This window comes from Elgaria multicarinata, chromosome 2, assembly GCF_023053635.1.
Source record: "Elgaria multicarinata webbii isolate HBS135686 ecotype San Diego chromosome 2, rElgMul1.1.pri, whole genome shotgun sequence".
NCBI lineage: Eukaryota > Metazoa > Chordata > Lepidosauria > Squamata > Anguidae > Elgaria > Elgaria multicarinata.
In genome coordinates, this window is record NC_086172.1 from 80,671,677 (window position 1) to 80,689,250 (window position 17,574).

At 40.8% G+C, this 17,574-nt stretch overlaps 1 protein-coding gene and 1 non-coding gene across 2 annotated transcripts in view; both read left to right on the forward strand.

The window, feature by feature from the left end:
* Positions 1-17,574, forward strand: part of COL18A1 (collagen type XVIII alpha 1 chain) — a 185,264-nt gene that overhangs the window by 46,030 nt on the left and 121,660 nt on the right. The gene's annotated exons all lie outside the window — the stretch shown is intronic.
* On the forward strand, positions 11,424-11,495 carry TRNAT-UGU (transfer RNA threonine (anticodon UGU)). Its single transcript has one exon. It is a non-coding gene; the product is annotated as a tRNA-Thr (tRNA).

The following is a 17,574-nucleotide window of genomic DNA, read 5'->3' on the forward strand; positions in this document are numbered from 1 at the left end:
TTTTTTCCCTTACTTTCTGGCAGGCAGAGGGAGCAAGCCCCCTGCAGCTGCTCCATATCTGGCCAATGGATGGGGCCAAGATGGTATCCACCTTGCTGTGATGTTCTTCCTGGGAGGCAGGGATGCAACCTACCAGAGACCATTGATCTTCTTGGCCAAGCCCCAGTGTCCTGTTGTTTGGCTCCATATTGGAGAACTAAAGTAACTGTTTGACTGAATACTTCGATTGCAATAAACCCTTTGATACCTGTTTTACCCTGATTGTACCCTACTGACAAAAATAACTGGACTGTCCGTAGCTTACCAGGAAAGAAAGTGATTGTGAAGATGGCATTTTCATAAAAGAATAGAATATTAATGCTGTCTTAATACAAGTTGCTGCTTGTTTTGTTTTATCCTCAATTATTTTGCTGGTCCTTGAGAGCGGTGGGAGGGAGAGGGAGAGAAGAAATAAAATGTTGAGAGAAAGTACATTAAGTGCTGTTTCTATCTGTTTGCTCTGTCTGAGAAAGTGGGCTGGTGGGTCACTTTTGCTTGTTGCTTAGGCTCTTATTGTCCTAACTGAGGTGTGTGTGGGGGGGATTTCCTCCCAGTTCTCCTTGGATCAACCTTTGGTAGAACAAGGACTTTTTCTTAGAGTGACTCAATTCACTTGCTTAATTCATCTGAATTGTTTTGCTAAGCTTTTCCTTGCCTGTAGGCAATCCTGGCAAGTGGTGAGCTTTATTTGAGCTTGCCCTGTACTGGCTGCATGCTATAGTCTGCATGATGTAATCTGCAGATGTTGATGTAATCTACTAATGTGTGGAGCTGACCATGCTGTCTGGGGATGATGACAGTACATCTGGAGGGCACCATTTTGGGGAATTCTGGTGTGGAGGATTCAACTTTGGGATACATGGTTGAATTAGAGTCTCCCCAATATTTTAAAAAGGTAAGGGTCACAAAAAATATATTTCAATTGGCCTGCTGAAAGTAGCTGCTAAACTTGTTCCCTATTTCCCTTGTCCATGAATTAGAAACATGGGATGAAGCCAATAATATTGCCAATGAGGTACAGCCATAATTTCATAAAGGTTGAAGCATGATAGATTAATTTTTGTCCTTTATTGCTTCATTAATAAAACCTTGCAAGGGGCATCTAAACGTTTGTCCACAGTCTTTATAAACCTCAGCTTTTGATGCTATAAACAGGACCTGCATTATGGAGGCTTTGTGGTACAAAAATTAATAAAAGATTATTGTGGCAACTTCAAAAGCTACATCAAAATAATGTTGTGCCAGTGATGATGTGTCATTTGCTGAAGGGTCTTTTGACCCCTTTTTATTTAATTTCTTTATTAATAACATCACAGATGATATTTTCTGCTCTACGTCCCATCCACCTGCTCTTGAATAGGGTTAGGTCCCAGTTGATGATTTAGTTTTGTTGCCCATCAACCAACTAGGCTTGTAAAGGATGTGTTCAGCTCCTTTTATATTAAGGAACACCTCTGGTATAGTGGAATAATTCAGTTTTTCACAGCATAGGAACATAGGAAGCTGCCCCATACTGAGTCAAACTATTGGTCCATTTAGACCAGGGTTGGACAACCCGTAGCCCTCCAGATCTTTTGGTCTAGAACTCCCATGATCCCTTACCATTAGTTATACTGGCTAAGGCTTATGGGAGCTGTTAGCCAAAACGTTTGGAGAGCCACAAGTTTTCCACCCCTAATCTAGACCAGTATTGTCAACACATACTAGTAGCAGTTCTCCAGGCTTTCAGACAGGTGTCTTTTTCCAGCACTACCTGGGGACGCCAAGGATTGAACCAGGGACCTCCTGAATGCAAAACAGGTGCCCTACAACTAAGCTATGACCTCTCCTACAGTTGTGTGCTTTTTTTCCAGAAAAGCATCAAATTTACACCGGTAGTGGCCTAACACATGGTGAACATTTTCAGGTATGTGTGCATATCCACAGCCAATTGTGCTTTCTATAAACACAGTGACTTATATCAGAATTGTGCACTTTTCATAAAGGCACCAAATTTATAGCATTTATAGACTAAATACATAATGGTCATTTTCATAGTCATGTGAAGGCATGCACATTTGATCGAGATTGGAGCATGTAGCTCCATTGGAAGTACTCCAGACTGGATTTTTAAAGAAAGTCTTAGCATTATTCCTGGGAACATTATCAGCCCTTTTAGAGGAGAGACAGGTCAATCCTTTATCAAATCAACAGTTAATAAGAGTGGGATGAAGGGATACATGCCTCCATCTTCCTTGTGAAGTAGGTCACACAGGGAGATGCCCTTTGTATTATTTACTCATAAGTAGAGCTGCCACCACTCACATACTGTTACTTTTAATCTAAACCTGTGGGAATTCAGGCTTGCAGTATTGTTGAGGGAGAAGAGGCAGACCCGAGTCTGCTCCCTTCTCTTAACCAAGTAGCTTAACTCTGAGCAGCCATCTTATGGATGAGACCCATGATCTGGCTGCTCTTTAATCAAGTCCAGGCTTCTAATGAATGATATTTAGCCTATGCATACTTATTTGGGAATAAGTACCATTGAATTCAGTGGGTCTTACTTCTGAGTAGACATGCATAGGTTTGTATAGTTATTGAATGTTCCAAGATAAAGCAGTAAGAGAAACCAGAAACTGCATAAAAATACACTAACTTCTAGCTAATTCTTCTTTGATGCAATTCCTAAGTTAGTTCGAACAACATAGTGTAAAGCACATTCTTATCTCTGTCAAGAGGCACACAGGACCCTTCATCTAGGGGAGCAAGCAGAAATTCTGCAGCAAATGGAGACAAAGTTCTGCTCAAGCTATTCACTTTTATGATGTGTTCCAGATGGGGGCTATAATGGACAAATGGAAAGCCAGCATCCAGTCAGATAGGGTCCTGGCCTTGTTAGGTCCAGCACGTATGAGGATGGCAATACTTAGCACCTTGTTTAGCTCATGAAATAGGTTTAGGAGATACAAATGTGCGAAGATGCTTCTCTTCTCTATCTGCCAAAACATGTTGTTATGCAGGAAGAAGTCTCTGGGTTGTGTCACAAAGAGTATGATTTGCTATTTATGCAGACTAAATTAAATGGCTGATTCAAGACTCAAGAAATGTTGGTAGGAATAAATATTAGGGGGTTGGGCACAGATCTGTCAGGATAGAATTCAGCAATATGCAATTTCCATAGAGTAGGTAGCTGTCCATGGTCTTCAGTCTGGACTATGTGAGCAGATTGCCAACTTCCTTAATTCATGGAGAGCGGAATGATGAATAATAATTACTCTTCTCAGTGGTATGCTGCCATACTAAAATATCGGGGCATTTCTGGAATATTACTTTCCCGTAGCTGAGAAAAGCCTTGACAAAATGTTGGTTTCAGATGCCCACTTCTAACTTGGATGGCATGTATTTACATATTTATGTAAGCTGTGTGTAGTAGGAAAAATGCAGGAATGTCTGCAAGAACTACAATGCATGAACAGAAGTCCCAGGGAGCCCCACTCACTTTTCCTTGCTGCCCAACTGATCCGCCATCAGCTGGGTGGTGGGGAGCAGATTGCTGTCCCAGCACGCTGTTAGCAGACACGGAAACATTCACTTTGAACAGGATCGTTTGGGTCAGGGTCAGGGGAGGCTTCCTAGTGATCCCAGTGCAGCCAAGATAGCTGTTTCCTTGATGCTGATAGTAGTAGGGAAACAGGCCCTTGATGATCAGGATTCCTGTGGGGAAGAGGCTTTAATTCCCTCCACTCCCAGCAATCCCGATGCAGCAGAGAAATAGTGATCTTGAACAGGATTGCTATTGGGGAGAGAGGCTTGAACCTCACTGCACCCAAAGGTGTCTGTGAAAATGGGTATGTGTCAGTATGTGTGTGTGTGTGTGTGTGTGTGTGTGAAACAGAGTGTGTGTGTGAGAGAGAGATGATTAATTAATTTGAACAAACTGTAAGTAAAGAAAAATCTAACAAGGAGTTAATAAAATAGAAATGAGAATTGGGAAGCTTAATCCCTCATACTTTATGTCTATATTGCAGACATTTGCTTTTTATTTATAATGTATGCAATAGCCTATGGCTACATGCAATAAATATTATTTTACGAAATTATTCTTTCAGTTTCTTCAGGCGCATTTTGTTTTTTACAATTCTAACTGGAATGGCAGTTCTCTCTCTCTCTCTCTCTCTTTTTACTTAGAAATTCCCTTTTGGAAAGTGATAATTATGGGGATTAATGTAAGTCCCAGCCTCAAACAAAGATCTTATTTTATCCACTAACTACTGCTGTAAAGGTATAGAAGCACCATGCAGATATTTATACTATTTCTTTATTTGAGGGATTTTTTTTTTTAAGCCACCTTCTGTTGAAGCCAGTTGATTCTTTTCCATTCTGGTACAAATTCTTTCCACAAAGATGTCCAATCACTCTGATTTCCTCTTCTGTTGAGAACAAAGAAAATGAATCAAATGCCTATTTTGAGTCTGTCTAAAATATTTAATGCTTGAATGGAGCTGCACAGTGTGGGCAAATAGACTGAAGGTTAAACAAACCATCTCCAGCTATCCTAGCAAGATGGTTAGTTGAACATTCCCCAAATCCCATTCTGCTCTCCGTAGTCTTGAAGGTAATGTATTAATGGGAAGGGGGGCTGGTGGGCACTGTGTGAGGAGGTCACATTCCGATCATATCCTCCTGTCACCTTATCTCTGAACTGTCAATTAGCCCTAGGTGAAGTAAAGCAGAGTCAATTCATCATTCCTCAAAAATTTAGAATAGTGGAATTCTTCCTCTCCCGGCTTCCCAAACCTTCTCAATACAACTTTAATTAAATCTGGAGGGATGTCAGCAAATATTCTTTCGAAGCTGTTCAGTTAAGTAACTATGATAACCCATTAACTCAAATTGGACCTGTAAAAAGCCTGTTGGCTACCTCCTGTCCATTTGTTCTACAATGAGAACTGCTGTCTATATGCAAAGCTTTGAACACAACTTCTTTTGAAGGTGATTGCCATTTGACATGGTTTCACACAGGGGTGTGCGCATATGCAATTAGGGATTATTCATACTTTACTTTTAAAGTATAGTGCATGTTTAAATGGCATTGAGCATGGAATTTTCTTTCTGTTTTGGGTGGTGCATGCATTTTTAAATACTTGTGCTTCTCCACAGTAACAAATAAGGAAGCAAAAACCTAATCCATTCCCAATCAGCACTTCATGTTTAACCCAGGGAAGCATTGCCATTTAAACTCAACATGAAAAGTCCATGGCATCATGCAAGTGTTTTTTTAAATTGTAACTTGGGTACTTTTCCCATCCAAATTAAGTATCCATTAGCACTCAGTTGCATTTGGGAGCACTAATTCATTTGCAGTACATAATCTATTGATTTATGGAAATTTCCCTTATTGCCTGTAAATGTTTATTAAAGGTTTTATTAAATTTTAAGGCTAATGCTTGCAATATAAATTTATACAAAAATACTTACTGAAAAGTAATGAAGAATACAGTTCTGATGAGATAATGTGAAATCAGTAGACAAAACAAAGAATGTTAGTAACAAGATTCCAGATTATAAAATACCTCCTTGACAAGTTGGTAACTAGCACAGCAAAGCAAAGGATTACAAATAATGAGGGAAATAAATATAGCAAATAAATAATTAAATTTAGCTACCTGTTTAAAGTACATTTAAAATGAAATTATAGGTGAGATTGCACATCAGGGTGCAGAACCTGGCAGTAAGAGCTTTATGCTGAAATAAGATGGAAATTTGGCCCCACAACTTTGGCTTTCATCCCACCCACCACTGGAATGTGGCCTTCAAGAGTTTCTCCAGAATTGAATTTGGCCCTCAGTCTGAAAGAGGTTCAACTCCCCTCTTGTATATAGTTAAATAAGGAGATGGTCTACAGAGAGCTGGTTTGGCATATTCACTGCAGAACTCTTGGCAGAGGTGAGATTTGAACCAGGGCTTAGGCAGACCACTCTTTCTGAGACTCAGTTGCTCCATCTGCAGTAATGGAGATGATAAAAGTAACTTATCTGACAGGGTTGTTGTAGGAGTACAACTTGATAATGCTCTTTGAACACAACTAAGTATTAAATAGTGTTGTTGTTGTTGTTGTTATTATTATTATTATTATTATTATTATTATTATTATCAAATATTTAGCTCTGATGTTTTCCTAGGGAGATCAACCTTGGCTAGATTCAAAATTGATGACAAACAGATTGGCTTTACAAACCCACTTTTTTATGTCTCAAAACTGCAAATTACTAATTTACACCTTATAGAGACCCTATCCACCAGCCATCACCAAACTGACTCTTGGGTTCAACATATCCTCACAACCACATCCATAACCTTAAACAACTAATGACCACCAATATCCAAAGTTCTGTTATTCTTTGCCAGTTTGTTTCTTATACTACAAGCATTTAGTTTTCAAGGCCTTTTGGACTTTGCATTTTATATATTGAGCTCAGAGTCCCTTTTCAGAAATTGATGCTCTTCTTCACTTCATGAACGGCATGGTGTGAAATAAGACCCAGTGTCAAATTCCCATGTTATTTCTAAAACTGGAGGATCCTGGAATCCATGACGAGCTGAGAGTGTGCACCAAGTTCTATTTGCACAGAAGAGTTAACCATTTCTTGACCCAAAAGAGGTTCTTGCAGTTACCTTCAGCAGTGATGGGTTTAATGCCAGCAAGATCTTTTCAATCCTAACAAAATGTCTGGTGCTGTCTGGATGCAGAAGTCTTAGTGACACGGTGTCTTACTAATTTAGAAGAGTAGAAAAGAGAATATACTCAGTATTCTGTTTCAACAGTAAGAGCACTGCTGCCTGAGGGCGAACCTCATGATGCATTTCTTTTTTTAAAAATGCAAAAGAAGAATCAACCACAACCACAATTGCTGGCATGCAGTTCTTTGGGATTGCAAGTTTGTTAGTGTGGAATGTCCTTCTATCCAGGACAGTTATAGAGGGGAAATGGCTTGTGCAGTTTATGTATCTGTTGGGAGTTGGAAAGGAAGATTTATTTATTTATTTTTTTAAAAAAATCTTGCTCTGAGTTATAACAATTGTTGCAGCAAGAGTGGAATTTATTCTGTTTTACACATCCACACATCCAAAGTGGGTGGAAGACCTCAAAATATTTAATAAAAGCTTCTTGCAGACTATGGGACTAGATGCTGCTTACGACACTATTGGCAATTTTGAAGGGGTGGGGAGCTGCTGACATACCTACATCTTTCCATGTGCTTGGTTGCAGTGACTATGTGTTCCAGCATAAAACAACCCTTGTAAAACAATCTCTGGGAGCTAAAAGGTGTCTGCTGCCCACACAAGTCCCAAAGTTGTATTTTACCACAAGGGTTGCCAAGTAGTTTTAGAAGCCCTACCTCTATAGTTGGCATCTATGTGGCAAAGGGACTTGAAATGGAGTGGCGGCATTTACTATCTTCCTAACCTGTAGGAAGTTGTTACTCTGAGCCCAGCTGCTAGTTGTTCCACAAAGGAGTTCCCCCATTGAAATGCCTTACTCAGCCCTGCTGCTTAATGAGTCCCAAAGACTACATCAGCCTTTCCTAACTTGGTGCCCTCAAGGTTAGGGACTACAACTCCCAGCATTCTTGACCATCGACCAGGTTGACTGGGGCTGATGGGAATTGAAGTCCAAAACATTTGGAAGGCATCAGGTTGGGGAAGGCTGGTCTGCACAATCTCCCTGTGTGCATTTCAATACAGAAGTTGTATCACAGGAAATTTATTCCATTCTACATATCTTGGTTTTAAAGGCTGAAAATATTTTAATCCTGGTAAAACACTCCCACATATTTAAGTGATAAAGGGAGATTCCTAAGTTCTGGCCACCCACCATAACTTGTACAGTTGTCAATTTCATTCTTCTGCGGTGAAATTACATATATTTTCTCTACTGGTGTTCAGTCAATTTGAGATGTAGCATCTTCCTCCACTCCTTGTAAACAAACAAATCCTGGTCAATAGGTACCTAAACTATCATTTGCTGGCTCTCTACAAACTGAGATTGTAATTGCAAACACTTGTAAAGTTTAAAGCTACCATTTGCTTCCATGAGTCAGTTAATTCTCCTAGCCTTTCCCACCTCATAAACATGCTTAACCTCAAGCATTCGTTTTATCTGTTTGACTAATTGGTTTCCCTAGAGAAGAATGGAGGACAAGGACAAGGTCCTGCAAATTGTTGCTTAATTATTTCTCTGAATAGTGTTACAAATTTCAGCCGAGAATGTTTTGGAGATAATGATAAATACATCTGTTAGTATTTAGGGTGCAGTAAAACACTCTGTGGGTTAAGGCAAATCTGGGTATTCCTGTGGCATTTGGAGCAATGACTTGGTTTTTCATTTGTTCAGAAAGCATTCTACTCTCTGACAAAAAGTACTGAAGGTAGGGAGAAGTTCTGGATGACTTTGAGATGATAATGAGCCTCTGTGTTGACAAATGCATTGGTTTGTTTAATAGTGTATATTGACCCTCAGTCTGTTAAAGATAGCTGTGTAACAAGAAAAGGAAGAAAGCACACCTACTCAGACTTAACTCAACGTTTAAGGCTCCATGAGGATTTGGTGTAACTGAGTTTAAATAGTCAGATGTGATTCTCATTAACTTACTAGGTAAATGTACTAACCACTTTTGGAGACATAAAAGGTAGTGTGTGTGTGTGTTTTCTTTCTTGCTAGTTTTTCTTGAACTGCAGTGGGAAATATTTTTGTGCCCTGCACATTTTTGAGAGAAATGTAGCAACCTGCCCCCCTGGGAGGAACATTAGTACAGAGGAATGATGGTGGATCATGTAATTCCTGTTATTGTTTTTCCTTGTTTTGAAAGGCCTAACTCATGCCTGCTGACATTTATAGCACGCCAGTCTGCTGAGATCCAAAAACTCGGGAATAAGAACGTGTGATGCACTTGCTTTCATTTTGCAGTGCTTGGGTGCCCTGCAGCTTCCCCCACATGACTGGGGCTTTATTTTATTTATTTATTTATTTATTTATTACATTTTTATACCGCCCAATAGCCGAAGCTTTACCTCTACCTCAGCATTGAGCTAAAGGGAAGGCAGCTCTCTTGCTTGCCCTAGATATTGGGGGAATGACAAGGTTCATTCTCTTTTCTCGTTGATGCTCACAGGCCCTGTGGGGTGGTGTCCCAAGGACTTGTTGTCTTAAGTTGTCTCCACTGTTATTCTTCCCTGTCCCTCCTAATCCTGCAGCTCCCATCAACACCTATGGTTGTCACAGAGCCTTTGGAAGTTAGCGCATCAAATAGTTAAAAATGAACGGCCTCAATGCTTTCATCAAGGCTTATGCAATAGATGGTAAAGTCCTTTGTCAATGCCTAATGTGAATAAAGGAAGATGACTGGCAAATCAACACCTGTTATTGAAAGTGGGTAAAGTTATTGCTCTGTTATTTAAACAGCTGATCCTTCTTTCTCCTTTTCTCTCCTAGGTTATCCTTTAAGTTTGAATTAAATATCCCAAATGAGTTGCAAATTGTTATGTTCTATTACCAGAAGCAGCTGTTTCACATTTTGGTGGTTGACAAAATGAAAAGTATTACCTCTGCTTTAAGTGAAAGCATGGGAGTTTTATCCAGTGGCGTCCACCCAGCTGTAGACAGCACTGCAGGCATTGGTTTTCTAGCTCCTGCATGCCCCCAGATCTGCTACAGAGAGTTAGTTGGAGTGGCTCTGCCTGCCCCACACCTACTCCCATTGGCTGAGGACATGGAGCAAGTGAATCCTTGGAGTGAAGGAGTCTGAGCCAGTCTGGCTTTGCTCCTTCTAGGCTTTCCCTGACCAGGAAGCACTTTGTGTGTCCTCTGCACACCAAGTAAGGGGAATCCCTGCTATTGTCTTTGATCTGTACTTGGGAGGGGGAGTGACATGCAGTGGAATCAGGGCCTGATTTAAATTTGTTGTGGCCCTAAGCTATAACATGAGTCAGGCCCTTCCCTCTTCAACAAATAATAAAAAATGTAAATGCAAAATATAGGCTGTACAATTAAACGGAAGTTGATAGTCGTGTAAAATAGGTAAAAAACACAATTAAACAATATAAGCTAAGGTTACTCCAGACTAGTGTTAATACCACCAGTGCCAATGACTCATGCAGAGTTCAGACAGTGTAGTTTCCTGCCCCTGCTAGGGCTAACACTTTAATTGGAACATTTCCTGCTTTTCGTTGCCCTCCCCTGAGCCCTGGTGTCTCATAAGTTCATTCTTGTAACACTAAACTATGGTTTTGCATTACTTCTGAAGAGGGCAGTAATTTAGCCTAGGGGCTACAAATGCAGCCTCTGGCCCTGTTAGGAGGTGGGACAGGGGCTCTGCTGTTGCTCTCAGAGCCTTTGATATGACCGCTGGAACTGCAGCTAGCTGGGATGCTGTTGGTCCCTTTCACACTGTCGTGCCCAGCAGTCTCAGAGAGGGGCAGGGAATTATGGCAGGATGGTGTGGGGAGGGAGTAGGAGCTGAGCTGAGCTTCGGTGGTTGCATGCTTGAGATTGGAAGCCTCATCTGCCCTGGAATGGGAACTGCATAATTTCCAGGGTTATTGTACGGAAAAAATAAACGGTGACCCCTGTGAACCCAAACAAAGTGATTCCAATTCCAAAGCAACTGTGAGGCTTCAAATCTTAGCATGTAGCAGATAAACTGCCTGCTGACAAGTTTGCTTGCTGATCAAGAGAGAGCAAGTGAGAAACCATCACCATCCATTGGCCATCTCATCAACTTTCCAATACCCTCCACCCCAACAAAATCACTTTTATATTTTCACTACCTGTACTATCTCTTCTTCTTGCTGAAATCTTTTGGTTATTAGGATTGGCTGGAGTTTCCTGGTGAACGTAAATCATATGCAGGCCAAGGCTTTCTTTCTAGAAGCTACAGGGAATCTTGTTGGTGGTTTCAAGAGATTAATCCTAGTTGCTTTAAATATTCCTTCAGCAGCAAGCAGTTTAAAAAACAAAAACAAAAAACCCACTGTTGTCAATAAACAAGAGATTGTGAGGGTCTAAGCTGGCATCTAATTTCACTTATGATAGCTGCACATAGGCAAGGCACCCTATTTATTTCTTTTAAAAATTTAATTGGAGGAGATGTAGTAATGATTGATGAATGGGACAATTAATTGAAGGAGGAATTATTTGGGAGCAGGGTCTGGGTGGGTAATCAATCGGGGATAATTTCATTGAAGAGGAACTACAAGGGAATGGGTTGGTCACTGTACATTCACTGTGGAAGGCCTTGTGGGCATCTGACTGCCCTGATCCCTTAGGCTCCACCCAAATTAGGTGTTCAGGACCCTACATGTGCACATGTTATTCAAAACAAGTCTGTTGCAGCTCCAGCTGGGGAGGGGACATAGCTCAGTGGTAGAGCATCTGCTTTGTGTGCAGAGGGTCCCAGATTCAATCCCTGGCATCTCCACATAAGGGTGTCCCATCAAGAGAAGTATTTTGGATAACCCATGTCATGCATCTTAAACAGAATTCCACACCTTCCTTGCTGACTGCTTTTCCCTGAGCAGGAAACTAGCAGACTCATTGCCTCCCAAATGCTCAGGATGGAGCAGTGGCTGTGGGAGAGAATAAGGTAGCCTTCCCCAACCTGGTGCTCTCCAGATGTGTTGGATTACAGTCTCCATAATTCCCAGACGGCATGGCCATTATGGGAGTTGCAGTCCAACACATTTGGAGGGCACTAGCTTGGGCAAGGCTGGAATAAGGAACTGAATCAATGGAGTGAGGCACTGCAAAGTGCTGCTGCCAGGATGGGTGAGAGATAGTTCCTTGTTGGAAGCAGGGGCGAGGTACAAGTCCCGCTGAAGAAAAATCAACACGAATTCCACAAAGGCAAGTCCTGTCTCACTAATCTTTTAGAGTTCTTTGAAAGTGGGTCCCTGGTTGACACCTGGTTAGCTACTGTGTGAACAGAATGTTGGACTAGATGGACCCTTGGTCTGATCCAGCAGGGCTCTTCTTATGTCCTTATGTGAGGAGAAAGTTAGTGTAGTAAGGCCGGGGTGAGCAGAAAGAGCTCCTGAGGTTTGGGACTTCAACTCCCAGCATTCTTGAGCATTGACCAGGCTGTCAGGGGCTTCTGGGAGTTAAAGTTCAAAACATTTGGACTTCAACTACCTTCTGCCCACCCCTGTTGTAATGGGTTTCTCCAGCTGTCAACACACAAAATGGCTACTGGAGAATGGAGCCAGTATTGAAGGGAGAGGTCACAAATTCAGATTCCTTCATTAAGAGGGTTGCATGCAAGTTGGCCTTGAGAAAGTTCAACTCCTTCCACAGCCAAGAACTCTCAATGGCTATAAGCAAGTTATTTTCTCTTAGCAATCGTTCCCCTCGGCTGAACAGAAATATTACTGATCCTCTTCACAGGATATTTGTGAGAAATAAATTACTGTAAAGCACTTTGCATTCTAAAACATGCTAACGAATTACTAATAATAATCTAAGCACGGACTACAGGATGCTGAGCTTTAAGAGAGCTCACAGATGATTTAAAGGTGTTCTATCAAATCTCTTTATATTGTATTTAAGGTCTGCTTATGTTTGCTTCATTTTATTTTATTGGCCAATACCGATCCTTTGTATCTGTTTTGCAATCTAAACAAACAAACAAAAGGCCTTATGTGTGTATGCATGTGTGTAATGTGTATTTTTGCATTAAAAATGGTTTCAACAAAGTTTTCTTCCCAGTGCCATAATATACCTCGGTATCCTCTTATGATTGGTGATACCCAGTGCTCCAAAGAAAAGACAGGAATGTTCCTTTAGTGGTCAAATGGAAAGGAGTTGACACTACTTCCAAACTCCACAGACTATCATCTGCTTGATGCAAGAGCTTTTTCTTTACATTGCAAATGCTGGGCCCCAACTTGCCCAGCTAAAAATCAATAGAGCTGCTTTAAAAAAATAATAAAAAAAAACGGGTGGGGGGAGAGAAAAAGATAAGCCTTGTATTTGACCCTTGTTGACATTGAATTCTAAAGGTCAGGTGTACAGTAGAGAAAGAAAGAAATCCCTTTCTGTTGAAACACATTTCCTTTTATCTCTTTTTGCGGTGGTCTCAGGTTACAGCACAAGATGGGTTAAAATGCACATCTGCCCTTCTTGAGGGCACCATCTGGGGGAGGCTGTTGCAGTGGAATCTCTTTTCTAAATGGAGAAGAGCCCTAGCCTTCAAATACATTCCAAGCTCTTGCTCAGGACGTTAGATGTCATCATTTCACTTGGTCTGTGTTTTTTCTATGCACTCTTGTTATTATCTTAACTCCTTCAGCTTGTGGTCTTTAATCTATTTTGAGAGGAGGTAGATAATGCTGTTATTTAACATGCTGCTATGCCTCCCTCCAAAACAAAAAAATAATTTTAACTGGGAAATCATTGGGAGTCCATAGATTGCAGGTTGCCAAAAGGATCAAAAGGGTAAAAAAGGGATGGGGCAATGGCATATAGCAGGGGTGTGTATGTGTGTCCATGTGGCAAAAATGGCCTCCAGACCTCTTTTAGTTGCCCATCCCTGTTTTACATGGTATGATAGTAGTTTTTCATTGTGGTCTTCTTTATAGAAGGATGTCCAGCACAAATTTGTTTTAAGGACACAAGAGCCCTTCTGGAGTCAAACCAATGGTCTATCTAGTCTAGTATACTGCTTTCAGAATGGCCAACCAGATACTCCTTGGAAGCCCACAAGCAGGATATAAGGGCAAAGCCCTCTCCTATCATTATTACCCAGCAACTGGTCTTCAGTGGCATTCTGTTCCTGAACGTCGAGAGGTTCTATATAGCACTCATGAAAAGTAGCCATTGACAGCCTTATAAGAACCCAAGAAGAGCCCTGCTGGATCTGACCAAGGGTCCATCTAGTCCAGCATTCTGTTTATACAGTGGCCAACCAGCTCTTGACCAGCGACCCACAAGCAGGACATGTGCAACAGCACCCTCATACCCATATTTCCCAGCAACTGGTGTACATAGGCTTACTGCCTCTGAGACTTGAGGTAGTATAGAGGCATCAGGACTAGAAGTCATTGATAGCCTTCCTCAGGAATTTGTTTTAAAGCCATCTAAATTGGTGGCCATCACTGCATTTTGTGCTAGCAAATTCCATAGTTTGACTATGCACCGTGAGAAGCAGTATTTTGTTTCATCTATCCTGAATCTCTCACCAATCAGCTTCATGGGGTAACCCCAGGTTCTAGTATTCTCCACACCATGCATAATTTTGTACACCTCCATCATGTCTTCCCTTACTTTCTTTTTTTCCAACCTAAACAATCCCAGCTGTTGTAAACTTCCCTCATAGGGGGAGATGCTCCAGTCCCTTGATCTTTTAGTTGCCCTTTTCTGCACTTTTTCCAGCTCTATATTATCTTTTTTTTAGGCGAGGTGACCAGAACTGTACACAGTATTCTAAGTGTGGTTGCACCATAGATTTATATAAGGGCAGCATGATATTGACAGTTTTATTCTCAATTCCTTTCCTAATTATGCATAACGTGGAGTTTGCCTTCTTTACAGTGGCTGCACACAACCATACAGTGGTTGACATATTTTTTTGGGTTTCTAATGGCTATGCTGGTGTGTGTGTGTGTGTGTAAAAGTGTAAACAGACTTTTGCCTAAAGCAGCTTATGAGTATAGTTCTTATTGCTATAGTGCTATCTTAAACTTGTGCTCCATCCATTTAAAAACCTGATTGTGTCATTACTTTAAACCCACTTTAGGTTATTGTGGCAATGCCCATGTGTAGGCAGAGCCTCTGCATTCTTTTATAACTCGCTCTCCCTCTCGACTTGCTACTTTATGTATTTAGGTTTCTTTTCAAGGGCAGTATCAACTTTCCATCACACAGTTTATAGCTGAACTATAAAGTGCTTTTAATTCTGGTCAGAGTTCATGAGAACTGGGACTCAATGCACTCATCTAGTCTGGGCTCAGCTGTTGCCAGTCAGCTGACTAGCCTGAGCCTAAATGGCCAGACCTCCTACTTGGCAGTGGATGTTTTTATAAGCAGATATCTTTCAGGACATCATGCAAGCTCAAGGACTCTGCAGGGTGGGCCAGTATGCCCGAGTTACAGAGAACCATGCCTCTTTTTCTCACATGGTAATGAAATGCCTATAATTTTGATGGGTTGAATGACATGGATTGTTTTTACTGCTTTTAATTGATTTTACTGCTTTTAAATTATATATTGGTTTTAACTAGACTAATGGATTAATTTGTTTTTAGCTGTGTATATTTATTGTTTTATGTTGTATGATTTTATCTGCACACTGCCCTGAGATCCTAGTGATATAGGGCGGGCTATAAATGTTTTAAATAAATAAATGGATTCTTCCCTCTCTTTCCCATTCCCTTACTCATTGCAGCCTGCTCAGGTGGAGGGTGAGCAGAAGGATCTCTGTTCCATGAGGCCAGCCGTGGCCAAGTGTGGCTTGGAATGGGCAGGAAAAGAGAGAGAGGGAGAGAGAGAGGACTAAGTCATTCCCACTGGAGTCTGTTGAGAGCAATGGGAGGTGGGGAGCAGTGTGGGATAGAGTCAAACTGTTATTAGAATGGAAGCCCCAAGAATAGCAGCCATAAGAGAAGGGCAAAGGACATTGCAGGACACTGGCTATGTTCAGACCATACCTTTATTTTAGAACTGGGGTGCAGCTGCCTTTCTTTCAGGTAAAGAATCTGTAGGAGTGTGTGCAGCTGCCATGGGCACATGTTGGGTAATGTCTGTGAAAACACTTGTGATGAATAAAACATTTTTTTAAACAGTTTTTTAAAAGGTTGAGTGCCCTTCAAGGGCATTTTGTTTTCTTTTAAAAATTCCTTTGAAGTGGAAATGGCTAGACCAAATAGTAGTTGTGATATGGTCTAATCGATTTCACATTTCCTTTGAATTGGATTAATGGAAACAACTGCAATTACAAAACAACAACACTGGATGTTGTCTTCCATGATAAGGCTCCTCATGCTCTCCATTACATTTGTGAAGTTAACCAGATGCTTGTGCTGTAATAAGGCTAACTGGAAAGCCCCCATCCTGTTTTGAAAATAGTCATCTGTGCATGCCGCAGAAGCCTCACCTTCTTGACTATTGAAAGAACTGTCCAGTGTTCCTGCGGCTTCTAATATTTCACTCCATCGGTCTTCCTCAACCTGTCACTCTCCAGATGCGTTGATGTACAAGACCTATTGTCTCTAGCCAGCACAGTCAATTGCCATGCTTGCTGGGAGTGATGGAAGTTGTAGTCCATCAGATTAGGAGGACACCAGGTTGGGGAAGGCTGCACTAGAACAATGTCTAGTAAGTTAAGAAGCAGAAGAAACTACTTTCAATTCTTGCATAGGAAAAGCTTGGTTGCACAGAATACACAGAGGTCTTGAATACACATGATGATTCTTTAGTTACTCAAATTGAATCTCTTCCAGAAGTGATGCTCATGTCACTTAGGAGACCAACATGGTGAAAATGCTCCTTATCATGGCACTTGTCTTATTTTACATTGTGTCATGTTGCCTTCAAGCCATCTTGTCATGAAAGCTTAACTTTTGTTTATTTCTGTCACAGACAATGTTGACAGTTGTCATCAGTTTAATGTTTTCAGTGTTCTAGTCTCAGAATTTTTTGAAATTGAGTATTTAAATAAAGAATATTTTTAGCATTTATATAGTATACTTCAAATGTTCAAAAGACTGACATACATTATATATAAGTAAAAGTCTCTTCTTAGATGTTGGACCTTGCCCAATGTCGGCCTTCTTAATTTCAAATCCGAGAAGCACTGAAGTTAGCCCGAACACTTCTTTGTCACGTAGATCAATCAATCTCATTCCTGAACACAAGAGAACCCTTTTTAAGTTCTGGGAATCAGCCTCTGGGCAGAGAGCACAAGTACAAAACAGGGATAAAATGAGCAAGAAGAAAGGCTATATATCATCAAAGCTGTAGTGCTTGAAATACAGAAAAATACTGGGCAGTTTTCGGATTTGCCTACTAGAAGATGTTTGCCAGAGTTTTAGTGGGACATTTTTCCAGTGTGACTTTAAAAATATATTTTGCAACAAGTTTTCCCTTATATTCACAGTGGGCTTTTATTTAAAATGATGGCAAATGGCTTGAATGAATAGCTTGAATGTATTTGATTATTCTTTTATTTTGGGAAACAGCACATCTTGATTCTTTATGGGAACTAAAAGAAAGCTGATTTCAGCTATACTTTAGGAGAAACTTCCTAATGTTAAGAGCTGTATTATAGTCTTCCTGGAGAGATGGTGGGATCTCCTTTGCTCTGGAGGTATTTAAACAGAGGCTGGACAACAAACAATCTGTCAGGGATTGCTGTAGTTGCACCTTGCATTGAACAAATAGTTGAACAAGTTAACCACCAAGGCACCTTCCAATTGTAATTGTCTATGTAACCTTTAAAACATTTTTAGACCAGACAAAGTCCAATTGGTGAGCCAGCTTTACTGTTGCGAGTAAAGACACCCACT